The sequence below is a fragment of the Lissotriton vulgaris genome, chromosome 1_1 (assembly GCF_964263255.1).
Source record: "Lissotriton vulgaris chromosome 1_1, aLisVul1.2, whole genome shotgun sequence".
NCBI classification, from domain to species: Eukaryota; Metazoa; Chordata; class Amphibia; order Caudata; family Salamandridae; genus Lissotriton; species Lissotriton vulgaris.
The window spans coordinates 503,419,676-503,436,092 of NC_141685.1; the positions used below are offsets into that span (position 1 = coordinate 503,419,676).

The 16,417-nt window shown below is 42.2% G+C and overlaps 1 protein-coding gene across 2 annotated transcripts in view; it reads left to right on the forward strand.

Moving 5' to 3' along the window:
- The window catches only part of LOC147747399 (serine/threonine-protein kinase TNNI3K), a 2,862,006-nt gene that overhangs the window by 2,489,585 nt on the left and 356,004 nt on the right, over positions 1 to 16,417 (forward strand). The gene's annotated exons all lie outside the window — the stretch shown is intronic.

Consider the following 16,417-nt stretch of genomic DNA (forward strand, 5'->3'; position numbering starts at 1 on the left):
TCAGGTAATGAGGTTGACTTTATCCTAAAGGGATTCTTGGCTTTACACCTTCATACATACTAGGTACACTCAGGTACATCTATTTAGGGTCACATAGTAGTACACATTTGCTACTGTCATGTATTTTAAATACTTGCCTGTATTCATTGTTTTGGCACGATGGTAGAAATCTACCATTCTTTTACTCTGTTAGTGCTTCTAATCATTTATATCTGTTTCTGTCTAAAGGTTGTTTCAGCATACCTATTTTACACCAGAATGACGCTGATTCAATAAATGCTTATTGAAAAACTTCCCCACCATTTATTCTGTGTATCTCTCTGAGACAATGTGAGCACAAGTGACTGAGTGAAAAGTATTGCACTGTTTCCAAGATCCTGAGGGATCATGGTTGTCATGTTCAATAGTTGCCAAGAACTATTCTCTCCTTGGTAAGAGGGGTTTCCAGGGGCACGGTGAGCTAGCTGGTATACAGGCTAACATACCCTGTGAGGGTGACTCAAATCAGTCCAGACACCAATTTCCAGTGTATGTGGTCTAAACGTGCTGATCTTATATAGGTTTATTGGAAATACACAACAGTTTTGAACCATGGAGTGATTTCACCGATTACCCCTCCCATCGACCCAGCACCACGCCTCCGCAGGGCTGCTGCCAGCAAGGCCACTGCTACAGATAAGGAAAGGCAACAATACAGTGTTTTTGTTGTACATGAAAAAACACAAGCGCTATATCATCATTATTTTATGTCTACAGCATCATGCTGTATGTCCAATTCCTAAGGGTTCATTGTTTGTCGTATCTGTAGCCATGTCATGTTGTCTCCTTGCGGTCTATCCTAGGATGTGGGAGAGCTGACGTCAGTTGAGTTGCGTTGGAAGCAGCCGCGGTCGATAGTGGGAGTACCTGCCGGACGGTGACGTGGGGAAGGGGAGGGGCAGGGTGGGGGGTAGTAAACTATGGATTATGGAGGATTACAGGTAAGTAAACATATAAATAAATAAAATGAATTTTGTTGCGCTCACTGCATCGCATTTGGGGATGCAGTGCATGCAACAACATTTGTTTTATTTTTTTATATTTTATTTTATTTATTTTATTTAAAAAGTTTTGTACAGCGCGAACAAGACCCATGGGTATCAGAGCGCTTTACAGTGAGTGAGGCAGATGAGTTACAATCAAGCAAATTCAACATATACCGTTTTCTACAATAGAACAATGTCTGGTTAAGTGCTGTCAAAAAGTATAGCTCAGTAGAACAGAATACACAGTTACCATGGTCTAACGTGGAGCTTCAAAACTAATAGACTCGTCTATGGAAGGTATTTGCTTATTAGAAAAGTTTTTAATTCCCTCTTGAAAGATTCTGTGTGTGTTATTTTTCTAATGTTTGATGGGAGAGAGTTCCAGATTCTGGGTGCTGCTCCTGAGAAAGCTCTATAATAGGTTTTCTTCTTCTGGAAGATGGGTGGTTTCAGTACAAACTCCTTGGCACTTCTCGCTGGTCTGCTTCCTCCCTATAGTTCAATTTTCTGGGCCAGGTAGCTAGGTGTCCTGTAGTGAAGTGCTTTGTGGGTGATACATGCCATTTTTAGTTGAATTCTTGCTTTGTACGGTAACCAGTTTAATACTTTCAAGTGTGGAGAGATATGGTCGAACTTTCTCGACCCGGTGATCATTCTTGCGGCAGCGTTGAGGCATGCTTTTAGTGGGGCTGTGGAGATTTTGGGTGAGCCTGCTAAAGTTGTGCAGCCATATTTAATCCTCGCGATTACCAAGGATTGGATTGCTAGTTTAAGATCCGCCTGAGAGATGTAAGATTTCATTTTTCTGATGTAGTTCAAATGGAAACGGGCACTTTTTGCCATTGCTTTGATGTGAGTTTTCATGTCAAGGTTCTCATCGAGTGTGATTCCAAGCGATTTCGCCGACTCAACTAGCGTAGGGGTGCAGTTGAGCGCTGTGATCATTTTTGACCATTCCTTAGACTCTGTGCGGTTCTTTAGCGGTGAGATTAGTAGGAATTCTGTTTTCTGGGTGTTTAGCTTCAGATGACTGCTTGTTAACCATTGTAATGTTGATTGTAAGGCCTCGTTCATTATCTTGATGTCTTCCAGAGATGCAATTTTATTGTATAGTTGTGTGTCATCCGCGTACATATGAACGGCTATTTTTGAATTTCGAAGAATTTCCGTGAGCGGTTCCACACACAGGTTAAACAATGAGGGAGATAATGTAGATCCTTGGGGAACTCCAATCATGTTAGGACATGAAGTTGATAGTTTTTGGTTGATCAGGAATCTTTGCGTTCTATTTTTGAGGAAGGAATCAAACCATTTCAAGACAGTGCCCGATATTCCCATCCTGTCCCGGAGTCTGTTCAGCAATTTTTCATGGTTTACCGTGTCAAATGCAGAGGACAGGTCTAGAAGGATGAGTAGACATGATCTTTTTTGGTCTAGGGCCTGTAGAGCATCGTCGACTATATGAAGGATTGCTGTTTCCGTGCTGTGTCCTGTTCTGAAACCCGATTGGCATTCATCCAATAGGGAGAAATTGTCTATGTGTTCGCTAAGTTGTTTTTGTACACATTTCTCTATTAGCTTGGACAGAATAGGATGTTGGTCACAGGGCGAAAGTTATTTGGATCAGCTGGGTTCGCCGTTGGTTTTTTGATAATGGGGACTACCTGACCGGTTTTTAGATAATCCGGGAGAATCCCTTGTGAGAGAGAGGCGTTGATAATATTTGTCCATATAGGAATCAAGATGTGGCTGATTTCTTTCGTGAATTTTGATGGGAGATGGTCATTATAATGGTTATTAGGTTTGATGTCTACTAACATTTTTGTAATGTTAGTCTGGTCTAACAACTTGAATGTATCCCAGTGTGCCTTAGTTTTCGTCTCGACCTCTTTAATTATTGAGTTGGTAGAGTTGGTGTTGTTCGTTCTGGGTCTTTGGGAGTCAAGTATGTCCGCTGCTCTCCTAAGATCTTTATCCAATGAATTGGCTTTGTTGGTGAAGAAATTTGAGAATTCATCGCAGCTTAGCTGTGTTTTTGTGATTTCTTGTGAGGATTTGGCACATTTGTTGGATTGTTGTTTTAAAATTTCAAAATGTTTCCGTGGTCTGATTTTGGCGAGGTCTAGTTCTGCTCTTATAAATTCTTTTTTGGTGTTGAGGATCTTCTATTGTATTCTTTTCTGGTTTTTCTGAGAGTTTTCAGTTCAGGAGAGGATGGGTGTTGTCTCCATTTTCTCTCTGCTTGTCTCAATTTCCTTCTTTCCTCATTCAGTGTGTCGTTAAACCATGGGTTTTTGTCTTTCTCTGTGAATGTTTTCAGTTTTAGGGACATAGTGGGATTCACTATATCCTTTATTGAATTAGTGTAGTGGTCTGTTAGGTCATTCACATTCTGAAAGTTGTTAGGTGGGTGCAGGTCCTTCTCGCATCTATCTTTTAGGAGTTCCAAGTTAGTTCCTCTTGTGTCCCATATCCATTTTTTTATTTTGTTTGGCTGTGAGTGTTTATTCTTTTTCCATGTAGGAATCAGGAAGGTTATAGCATGGTGATCCGACCAGTCGCAAGGTTCAACTGCTAGGATTGACGTGTTCTCTTTTTTTGAGATTATCCAATCCAACGTAGCTCCTTTCGAATGAGTTGGCAGTCTGCATGCTTGCACTAGGTTTAGCTCAGTTAAGAACTCTTTAATAGTGTTGACCTGTTTGTCATTATTGTCATTCCAATGCAGATTAAAATCTCCTAAGAATATATTATTTGCGTCGGTGTTAGTGTTTGACGTAATGATCTCCATTAGTTGTTCAATAAAAGAGATATTGTTACCTGGTGGGTGATAAACTGCATGTAAGTTGCAACTTTGGTTGTTAGCCGATCTTATATTTAGACCTAAGTATTCACAGGATTTGAGTGGTTCCGATTGGATTTGGTTTACTTCTATGTTAGAGTGGTGTATGCAGGCTAAGCCGCCTCCTGTTTTTTTAGGTTTATCCAGTCTTACAATGTTATATGAAGGTGCACTAGTAAGTCCATGACCGGCGATGATGATTCCGTTAGCTATGTTTCCGTGAGGATTGTTAAATCAATTTCCTTGTTAATGATGATGTCCGCTATGTCTGATGCATGTTTAGTGGCAGATCTACAGTTGATCAGAAGACCTTTTAGTGAATTCCCAATGTTGTTTGAGTTTAGGTTTTGAGGTTCGGTGTTTATATGTATTTGTTGAAGGTTGTTAAAGTTGGGTTTCCTGTCATTCTGTCTTGATGTTCTATTGGTATTGATCTGTACTGTTTTGATTACCTCCCCTATCCTGCCGTCCATTTCCTCATACTCCCGAAGTAATGATAGGGTTTATTCTTCAGTTAAGTCATTGCATTTCCTGTCAGGTCGATTACACCTGTTTCATAATGGTATCGCAGTCACCTTATTCTTTCTTTGTGCGTTATACATCAAATCTATGATGTGCTCAATTTTCTTGTGGGTGCTGTCTAAGGCTTCATGTAGTTTTTTCATCTCATGCAAAGATCTTGTCGTGACTTGTGCCATTTTGTCCATTTTTGTTTGAAGTTCTTTGATATCTCTCAGGGTCTGGGGATGTGTGTTGCGTTCGTTCCCTATTTTATTCGAGATTGGTAATTTGTTTTCCTTTTTATTGGTCCTGATCTCTTCATCTGGGTCTTCTTCCTTTTGAAATTGGTTCGGTTGGCTGTTTCTCTATTATTTGAGTTGTTGGATGTGCTCTCCAAGCTTTGTGCAACTAATACTCTGTTTGGAATAGATGCATTTCTTGTCGTTCTCGAATACCTTTGAGCTGGAGTAGACTGGGGTACAGCTGTAGAGGAGTCTTCAATGCCTTGCGTTTCGCTGTCTTCAGCGTTCATCCTTATTGTTGGAGCGTCTCTTTGATTTAGGCGGGGTGATGTTTCCTCTCTTTGATTTCCTATGTTGTTTCCTGTTACGTTTTCATTCCGATGAGTAGATATTTCTGATCTGTTATTGACCTCTTCAAACGACGAGTTTCCAAATACGCTAGATCCTACTACTTGTGTGGGCAGTAGTGGCTCTTGAGGTTCTATAACTGTTGTGATGACTGTGTTGGTAATTACCCCATGGTCTGTATTGATATCGAAATTGATTCAGGTGTTGTCCCTGACTTGATTTTTCTGTTTGCCTTTTTAACGTTGGGAATATGTTCCCAAATTTTACAAGATCGATGTTAGAGGCTTGAATCAGAACTATTCCGGTCTTGTATAATGTTATGCAGAGGTCTGCTCTGCATCTCAGTGATGAGTTGGTCATAATTTTTATGCCATGAGGTATTTTGTTGATTGCTTTTATGTTGAGTGTATTAACAATGGCAACGCGCCATTTAGCCGTTCTTCTTGTAAAGAATATCAAGTTGTTAATGATAATGCCATTAGCTGTGTTCACTGAGTGGTTAGTGGGGTCAGATATCAGTATTTCAGGGTTTTTCCTCAGTAGGTAATGTTTGAATTTTTTAGATGAATTCTTGGTCATTTTGGTAGGGTACTTTATTATGTAGGTGTTCATGCTTCCTGGCTCTAGGTAATCGTCCGTCATGATAGTTTAGAAGCCGGAGCGTGGAATTTTACATAAAAATAGTTATATATTTATTAATCGTGTTGAAAGTTCCAGTAGTCTCCTTACTTGGTTAGACACTAGTTTCTTTTTGTTGCCATAAAACATGTTTCAAGATGGCCGACGTTTTTGCAAGTCTTCTCTGAGAACTATCTGCCTTCCTCTCTTTCTGGTGTTGTGCAGTCCTCTTTCCCTTGCCTTTTCATGGTGCTACTTGGGGGTCTTTAGTGGTCCTTTTTCCTTTTCTCTTCCTTGATGCTACCATTTTGAGCTGCCAATCTACATACTTGAGACTATTTTCATTTTGGATATCTTCAATCAAACCTGTATATGCAGATTTGGGATGTGTTCAGAATTAGAACTGCTTGTACATCATTGATGGGTGAGTTAGAATAAAGTTAAAAATCAAATAAGGTAAAATTCAGGCGTCTGGGGCTCAGCTCTTAGTTGTCTCCAATTCTGGCGATTTTTGATGTATATTACTTGCTGATTGCCGCGCTGGTTAGGACTTACTGTTACTTCACCAAGGGGGAAGGCAACTAAATTCGATCATTCTGCTGGATGTCCTCGGCGGCCGCCATTTTAAGGTCAGGCACGCCGAGGCTGAGCTTCTCCCGATTGTTATTTACCTTCCTCTGTGACAAATCTTGTTTTTCTGATTCACGGTGGCAAAAACGGGTGTTCAGTTACATACCCTAACTCATTGGGCTATTTTCCTTCAGCCCGTACAGGATTTTCCAATGCCGGTCATTGAGATTGCTTGCTCGCTGCCTGCTTAATAGGATCTGGGTGCAGTGTGCATTTGCGTGGAGGATCGGGCGCCTGGGGACATCGTTAGGGATATTCCCGTCTTTCATCCTCCAGAGGGTTCTCCGCTCCTTCGCAGCCCAAACTCTTCAGCCAGTGGGGATATTCTTCCGGTGTGGATCTTGTGACGACTCTGGTGTCAGCAGCCCCGATGCTTGCAGACTGTTCTCCGGTTTGCTTGCCGTCTCCTTTCTTTTCTTCTCAATAGGCAATATTCAGCTCGTTGTCAGCTATTTGCTCCTGCAAAATCGATGTGTGCTCGGTTATTACGAGGATTTAACCTGTTTGGTTATCCTGAACCCCGGAGCTCCTACTCCTACCTCCGTAATCCATAGTTTACTCCCATCACCCTGCCCCTCCCCAGGTCACAGCCAGGTAGGTACTCCCACTACCGACCGTGGCTGGTTGGAAGTGGTGGTATTTTTTAGATGAATTCTTGGTCATTTTGGTAGGGTACTTTATTATGTAGGTGTTCATGCTTCCTGGCTCTAGGTAATCGTCCGTCATGATAGTTTAGAAGCCGGAGCGTGGAATTTTACATAAAAGTAGTTATATATTTATTAATCGTGTTGAAAGTTCCAGTAGTCTCCTTACTTGGTTAGACACTAGTTTCTTTTTGTTGCCATAAAACATGTTTCAAGATGGCCGACGTTTTTGCAAGTCTTCTCTGAGAACTATCTGCCTTCCTCTCTTTCTGGTGTTGTGCAGTCCTCTTTCCCTTGCCTTTTCATGGTGCTACTTGGGGGTCTTTAGTGGTCCTTTTTCCTTTTCTCTTCCTTGATGCTACCATTTTGAGCTGCCAATCTACATACTTGAGACTATTTTCATTTTGGATATCTTCAATCAAACCTGTATATGCAGATTTGGGATGTGTTCAGAATTAGAACTGCTTGTACATCATTGATGGGTGAGTTAGAATAAAGTTAAAAATCAAATAAGGTAAAATTCAGGCGTCTGGGGCTCAGCTCTTAGTTGTCTCCAATTCTGGCGATTTTTGATGTATATTACTTGCTGATTGCCGCGCTGGTTAGGACTTACTGTTACTTCACCAAGGGGGAAGGCAACTAAATTCGATCATTCTGCTGGATGTCCTCGGCGGCCGCCATTTTAAGGTCAGGCACGCCGAGGCTGAGCTTCTCCCGATTGTTATTTACCTTCCTCTGTGACAAATCTTGTTTTTCTGATTCACGGTGGCAAAAACGGGTGTTCAGTTACATACCCTAACTCATTGGGCTATTTTCCTTCAGCCCGTACAGGATTTTCCAATGCCGGTCATTGAGATTGCTTGCTCGCTGCCTGCTTAATAGGATCTGGGTGCAGTGTGCATTTGCGTGGAGGATCGGGCGCCTGGGGACATCGTTAGTGATATTCCCGTCTTTCATCCTCCAGAGGGTTCTCCGCTCCTTCGCAGCCCAAACTCTTCAGCCAGTGGGGATATTCTTCCGGTGTGGATCTTGTGACGACTCTGGTGTCAGCAGCCCCGATGCTTGCAGACTGTTCTCCGGTTTGCTTGCCGTCTCCTTTCTTCTCTTCTCAATAGGCAATATTCAGCTCGTTGTCAGCTATTTGCTCCTGCAAAATCGATGTGTGCTCGGTTATTACGAGGATTTAACCTGTTTGGTTATCCTGAACCCCGGAGCTCCTACTCCTACCTCCGTAATCCATAGTTTACTCCCATCACCCTGCCCCTCCCCAGGTCACAGCCAGGTAGGTACTCCCACTACCGACCGTGGCTGGTTGGAAGTGGTGGTATTATAGCAACAGACAGGCAATGACGTGGCAGAGGTAGCGCTTGTTTTTCCCAGAAAGTATACAAGCATATACCGTGTGCTGGAAACCTTTATTGGGTTTTCATATGTATTAAATGAGGTTATCCACTTTAGAGGCTGGTAGATACCAAATCTGTCAGCCAGGTAGCTGGCCACATGGCTCGTCTTTGACACAGGTAGGGATCTGGTGATCACAAGTTTGAATCCTGGCAAGCCAGATTAAGACTTGCATACTTCCAAGATCTTCAAGTTGAGCACCAATAATTTAGCTAATGGTAACCTTTGCTGTTTTCGGTGCTTTGAAATGATAAAATTACAGCATGAGATGCTATGTAATCTTTTTTTTTTTATAAATCAAGCCATGCCACTTTGTAAAAAAAAAAAAAGAAACATTACCTGAACTGTACCACTTGTTACTCGAGTAATGGGTGATAAATCTATGTTGATTTCAAAAGATGAATTGGATCTTTGCTGCTAAATGAAGAGCTGCATATACTGAATATCAGAGCTAGATTCTCTCAAAGCAGATTGACTAGTAAAAATAAAGTTTAACACTGCCTTTTGAAGATACTTTCATTTATGATTCTGGCGCCCATCGCAGGACAGCACTTGCTGCAGTTGTTAAAGGCAGGATCCATTTTGGTACTTACACCAATCTCTAGGCCAAGGGTAGGCTAGGAAAGTGGTGTGCCAGAACAATATTAGTCTTCTCTTAGTGTCTCTTCAGACTCTTTAGCGGCTACTGTCCATGCACGTTTCTTTAACCAAGGAGTATTAATGTTAGCCAAATAAGAGTGGGATGCTCCCATCTGCATTTGAAAGGCTATCGCTGCCCTCTCACCCACCAGGCAATTTAACCCTGGTTTGCCTTCAAGACACAAGAGAACCTCTCCTTAACATTTAATTTAATAGTCGGGTGGTACCTCAAACATCAAAAATACATTGTCCCCCAATTCATTAGTTATTTATCAAAATATATTTTTATATATTCATATTTCAAGTAGTGTAAATAATCTCAATATTATTGGAGCTCAAAGAACAATTTCAATAATAATCTCAAACAATGCACTCAAACCTCACCAAACACAAACTACAATCATACATAACATGTCATGTGCTTATCTAGGTTCCTGATCGATACTGTGACCTTATGCCCCTATTCGGCTATAAAGCCCTTTATTCCCTATATTGGCATAACCGTTCAAGTGCGATTTTCTGAAAAGCCATCTCTGGCCTCACACGAGCAGAGCCACAGAGCCACATTCCAGCATGACTCTCTGCTACTTCCTTTGCGACCAATTAGTGCAATGACAGAGCAGCAGTCACTATCTGATATTCCTAGATAACACTCCGAGTTCTTCAACAAGATAAAAACTTAGCAAACCTGGAAATCCCCGCTTGCTATGTTTTGATTAGTAATGGAACTCTAATGAGCAACTGATAACTATCACTTCCTAGTGACATCTTTAATTGACGTCTTATGTCCAGCAAACTTGCGTCAAACCCGGCACCTGTCAGGTATAAATATTACCAACGTTGCCTTAAGCAATGTGCGTTGCCTGTTGCTGATGCCAGCTGCCTGCATGACCCCGTGTTGGTAAAAACTAGCACTCTGTCGCTGCAGCCTGCTATCCTGTGGTGGTGAAGCTACTGATTACCATTATCGCCGCTACAGCGCGAACTGTGGTTCAGTACGCTTGAGGAGCCGTGCAGCCGTCCTCTGCGAAGACATCCAGCCCAGCTGCCCGCGGACGCTGTCACCCCTCCTTCCTCCCGACGCGCTGAGAGAAGCCGCTGCATTTCCTGTGCAGAGAAATCCAGTCCCGGCGCTTCCAGTTTACCCTCGCGGGTGACTGGGATATCGAGAGAGACCCCTGAAGGAGATACCAATCCTCCATCATTCTATTCAGAGGTATGGTGTTGACTAAACCCTTAGACGAGAATTCTTGAAACAAACATTGGCAAAACCAACTTAACTTAAGCTACTTACTTACTCCCCCTTCTCACGTGTTAGGCCTAGGTCAGGCACACCGGGGTAGGCTTAGTTAGAAGCACCAGTTGAGTATGTTAGCCTAATGTATATATGACTGTATAAACGTTTATTACTTTTAAACCGTTGTATGGCTAAGAAACCATATCAATGCTTTTACAGTTCTATTTCGCAATTCTTATCTTACTGTACGTACTTTTTATAATAACAGTTATTGCAATTCTGGCAATACATTTCTCTTGTATGAGAAGAAAGACTGTTCAATAAATGTTAACCTTTATTGATACACGCCCGTCTCTCTATTCTCTACATATTGTGAAAGTAAACTGCACTAGACTGACTGAGTGAAATCTATGTCTATTGTTTCACACGACCCTAGAGATCGACTCTTGATCTGAGGAGCAAAGTTGTCATGTTGCACGGTTGTTGGAAAACTGAATCCCTTCTTGTCTGTGCCAGGGAAGCTGATCACTTCCTATGCAGAGAAGAAAGTTTCCAGTGACCTCTGAGCTAGTTGGTAACACAACCCAATTAAGTTTAGCATAGTCAGTGGAGGCCTGGAATATAGCCAGTTCCACGTCGATACTACTGTTTATGTTATTCCAATGCGCAGGGCCTAGTGGGAAACTAGGAACTACACAACATGGCGCCCAACGTTTGGTAAGGCGATAAACTAACGTAAGACTTGTAGAGTAACTCAGTCGTGCATATTTCACACCCCTTTCTCCCGTAAATACTCCAATAGACGTCTGGAGTGGGTGAAAGGTTAAAATCCGCCCGACCTTAGTAGGAAGAGATTCCTATGTAAAGCTCTGGTTTATTCAACGTTGAAGGATACAGTGTTCCAAAATATTGTGCACCTAATCTTTGTCTCCTTGGAGACCTACTCTGCAAACCTCGCATTTTTACAATGCCAGAAAACGGCACCTCTGGGGCCGCAGTAGATGCGACTCAGCAAGGTCCCGAATACACAGACCCGGATGCTATTATCATCCCGGTCCAGTTAAGAAGATCTATAACTTTAAAACTTATAGATAACGGACTGCCACCTCAAGGTGGTACAGTAATTTTCGTGATAGAGGCTCACGAGTATCGGCAGACAGAGGTATTCTATTCATGGATAAACTTTCCAGCGGTAAACGCTATAACACAAGAGTTTCACTATTACAAAATAGAGGAACCTCCGGATGAGTACGCCCCTTTCGAGGAGGTTGAAATTCCACTTAAATTTCAAGAGCACCTGCTCTGGTTTAATGGCGCCCTAAAACACAATGATCACATAACCAGGCTCGGTCCACTAGGTAGACCAGGAGCCACGTGGCCGGTTCTAGCCAGCTACACACCACATCCTGACATTGCAAAAATGTCTAAGGAAGAGCTGTTAGCACAGCTAAACACATTAATAAAAATACATAGGCAATTAGTCCAATATGTAATACGGACTGCAACAGTCCAGCCAGCTGTTAATCCACACCAGCTGACCCCTCATCAGGGGAACACAAATAAAATTACACCACAGAACATACAGTCATGTCTTGGTAAAACACCCGTAAAACGGGAACAAATTCCTTTCTGGTTAGCCCAGAAAATCACTCAAATAGAGGCAGTATTTCCTGATACTACCCCTATTGAGAAACACAGAATCTTGACCATCTGCCTTCCTATGGGAATCGCACCACACGTGGAGGACTGCGACACTTGGGGTACAGTCTTTGCTTCCATTTACACAAAAACACACGGTGTTCCGTCTATGGCGGTAATACCAGACGTGCTAAAACAGATTCAAAATGAATTCGGTCCAGAGCCCGCTTTAAATCTAGGTATGAAATTACTGAAAGATTTCAAGCAGGTCACGGCTATATTATTAGCCAACGTAAAGGGAGAAGCAGCATCTGTGGCGATTCGCCAGAAGTTGAGGGAAACAGATATAAAAGATCCTGTTGAGCTAGCAAAAATCATAGAAAAATGCTATGAAGAATTAGGTAGAGACAGCTTGGGTGGGAAACCAGTAAAAACCCAACTGCTCGAAAATCCTGAAAAATTATTTATTAAAAATAATTTAAACACTCCTAAAAAGAGCTGGGATGGAAATAAACAATCCACTCCCAAGGAAAAAGTTTTCCAGTCCAGAGGAAGGTCTCCACGACGGAGGGAAAGAACTCCGACTCGAGAACGCCAGTCTCCCCAACGGGAGCCCTCTGAGAAAAGATATAACCTTAGAAATAGGGATAATATAAAAAGACCTGATAGATATCAAAGTATTGATACACGTCCCTCTCGATCTCTTCCACAGAATTCGGAAAGAAGAGGACGGTCAGACCCAGGAGAGCACACCAAGTCCAAAGACAAGGAACCTGCTCAAAATAAGAAATCTCAATTTCAGAAAAAGAAGGTAGCCAGTATTAGAGTAATCAACCATGCCGAGAATACTGAGGACACAGTTGAAAAACGGGGAGTGGGCATTGACAATGTTGGACAGTGCAGCAGAAATCAGTATAGCGCGCAAGAACTTGATGAGTCATCTGGAGACAGTGGACACGAATGAATACATTCAGGTTGAAACTGCCGACGCCAGGCTTAGCGAGCCCCATAAAATATACGAAATAACATTACGTATAGAGGGTGATAAGACTAGGAAAATTAAGGGTCTATTTTGGGATAAGCTCTCAAAAGGCTATGATATTCTGTTAGCTGAAAAAGATTGGCCCCCGGAGTTTGTCAGGGAGTGCCCTCGTGGCGAAGAAGTGATTATGCCTGCCTTCTCGAATCACATACCGATTCATAAAAAATATACATATGCCAGGAAATGGGCAGTAGCCCAGGCACCTGCATTGTATAAAAATCATGTAGGATGGGATGAGGATTCACCACCTCACAAAATCCAATTAAAAAGTGAACCAACTGCCCAACGGCAGTATCCCATAAAGCAAGAAGCTAAAAAACAGGTCAGGGAGATCTTAGATCAACTTGAATACCAGGGGGTGATTGAAACATGCACCTCTCAAATGAACAATCCTTTGTTTCCTGTCTCCAAGCCAGACAATTCATATCGTCTAGTTTTGGACTACAGACATCTTAATACATGTTGCAAAACTTTTGCAGTACAAAACTCGCATAGTGCAGCCCTAATGAACAACATAGTTAGGAAAAAATACAAAACAACATTAGACATTTCTAATGGTTTCTTTTGTCAAAACATTGCACCAGAAAGCAGATACTTGACCGCTTTCTCCGCATTTGGGTCGCAGAAAAAATTCTGTCGACTCCCACAGGGGTTCAAGAACAGCCCAGGACTATTCTCAGCTAGGGTAACAGAGTTACTACAAATCTATGATGATGAAGCATTATCTTACGTAGATGATATTTATCTCACAGACGACGACTTGGATACTCACTTGAAAAGAGTGAACACCATTATACTTGGGTTCGCAGCAGAGGGTTACAAATTCAACTTTAAAAAGTCCCGAATTGCCCATCTGACAGTACTGTTTTTAGGGTACGAATTATCAAGTGAAGGGAAAAGCCTAGCGGACAACTTCTTAGAGAAGTGCGCTGTACTCCAAGCTCCAAAAACGCTGAAGAATTTACAGTCAATACTAGGTTTTCTGAATTTCGGAAGAACTTACATCCTAAATTACGCAGAGAGGGTTAAACCTCTCTACGAACTAATTAAACCTGATTTAAAACAAATCAATTGGACTCAAAAACACACAGAAATTTTAAGATCACTGCAAACAGACATGTTAGCAAAAACAAAACTAGATACACGTGACAACACACGTGATCTTGTAATCCGAATCATCCCAGGAAGATGCGGATTCACGTACCTAACCTCTAATGAGGGAGAAAAGGTACCAATAGCTTACAAATCACATTTGTACACAAAGGCTGAAATAAAATTCAGTTCAACGGAAAAAATTCTAACTGCGGTTCAGACTGCTGTAGCGAAAGAAAGGCCCCTAGCACAAGGTAAACGAATAATAATCGTAACTCCTATACCGGCTTTAGAAGCGGTAACTAAAGCAAGCATTCCTAATGCTAAAGCTTTGCATCCGAGATGGATTCAGTGGGTTAATTCTCTTGCTGCAACAGACGTAGTTTACGAATTTGATCCTAACCTAAAAACACAGGAATTTTTACAATATGAATATGAATGTCCTCTGCCAATTGAAATCCTGCCTCTCGAAGAATACGGAAGTATTATATATACTGACGGATCAGCACAACCCGCAGTTGGGGGTAAGCAAGCTTACAGTGCTGCGTGCGCGATTGTTAAAGGTCGCTGGCACAAAGGAAAATTTAGACCATTGGTCACTAAAACACAATCTCTAGGAGATTGCTCGGCTCAACGAGCTGAATTAGTAGCATTTAAGATGGCGCTAGAAAATACTGATCGCGAATTCCCCACACTAATAGTGTGCGATTCTTTTTATTGCGTACAATCTTATAATGAATACTTGCAGAATTGGGTGGAAAATGGTTTCAAAGATGCAAAAGGTGCCACAATAAAGCATAAAAAGCTCTGGAACGAGGTAGCTCTTTTACACAAAGAACTACAAAAGACTCACGTGATTCACGCACAGAGTCTTCAGCGTGATGGCGTTCACGTTGCAGGGAATTCATTGGCTAATACAGCCACCGCGGAAGCAACTAACCCGGCTTCCGTAGCCACAAAAAAGCGTACAGATAAGTATATAGACGGGGAAACCATGCTGGCAGTAAGAACGACCGTAAAAGGCGACTGCGCAGCACTACCCGTAAACTATCCACTCAATTATGCATACATAATCGATGCAAACTCCGTTCCTTTTGCTCGAATCCCTGGAGTGGGGGATAGAGTAATTCCAAACACGAACAGGAGAATATTTTTAATAGCAGACGCACACATGGGTTTGGGTCTACGGCACAGAGAGATCAAGGAATCACTGACTGAATTACAATCAGCATTCTGGTGGCCGGGAATGAGTGTAGAACACCAAATATATGCAAACAACTGTGAAAACTGCAATAGGGATCGCAGTGGCGAACCTTGCTACCGGCTACCAATCAGAAAGAGCGTAACGCTGCCTACACCCCATCCTGCGTCCTATTAATAGTTAAGACGAAAAGCACTTAAAAAATGAGGCCACCAGCACTCGGCTGACGCCTAGAACTGTTATAAAAGATTAGCGAGTCCATATCGGCATATACGCAATTACCTAGTTCCATTCTGACCAGGGTCCTGCTTTTAGCTCTCGAGCTTATGGGGAGGCCATGGCTAGCATGGGAATTGGGTTGTGGTATTTTTGTCAGTCATACAAAAGTGTGATAGAAAGAAAAAACCGGGGCATAAAGCAATCTATAACAGCGAAGGTATTAGGTTCAGGCGCTGGGTGGGTCAAACATTTAATAAGTGTCCAGACTAGTCTTAACAACATGCCAAGAAATTCTCTAAAAGGTTTCAGCCCATACGAACTATTGTTCGGAATAAGAATGAACGTTCAGGACCTCGATAGTCAGATGTCAGTGGTACAAAAAGAAACAAAGCAGTTTGAAGTAAAAGACCGTTTGGCTGTTTTACAGGAACTGAATGAAACAAGAAAATCATTAAGCAACATAAAGTTAAAGCAACAGCCAAGTACCACTGACGAGGCACCACCCGCAACAGCCCCAGCAAGGCCTGTCTGGATTCCAAAGATTGGGGATCTAGTCAGAGAAAAGATCGCGGTTAAGAAGGAATTTGGGCCTTCTTACAGAAAAGCAGTACCTGTCTTGGCAGTCACCGGAACAAGATCAGTTGTGCTACCGCCCCTTGCTGGTAAAAAGGAGAACAGAATCGTGTCCATCGATCTGGTAAAACCACAAGCATGTGGCCTATAATCAACAGTAGGCCCAGTGGACTCCCAAGAAACAACAGAATACCCAAACTTGCAACAATCCAAGAGGTTCAAACTGAAAGACTAATCACATTCGATCAGCCTGCAGTGCACAATGAAGGACTATGCAATACAGCCATGGAACTCGTGCCTCTTGAAACACAAATTGAAACAGTTCGTCAAGAAACAACACCAGTCTACAATGATGTAGCATCAGAAAGTGCTACCGAGAGACAGATTGAAAGAACAATCCCATCAATTGACAGAACTGCCTCTGGTTATTTCATCAACTTCGACAACTTCTCTGAAGATTTTAACGACCACGAAGTGATGCCAGAAACAAAAAAGTCTTTTAAAGAAAAAGCAACGGAACTCTTT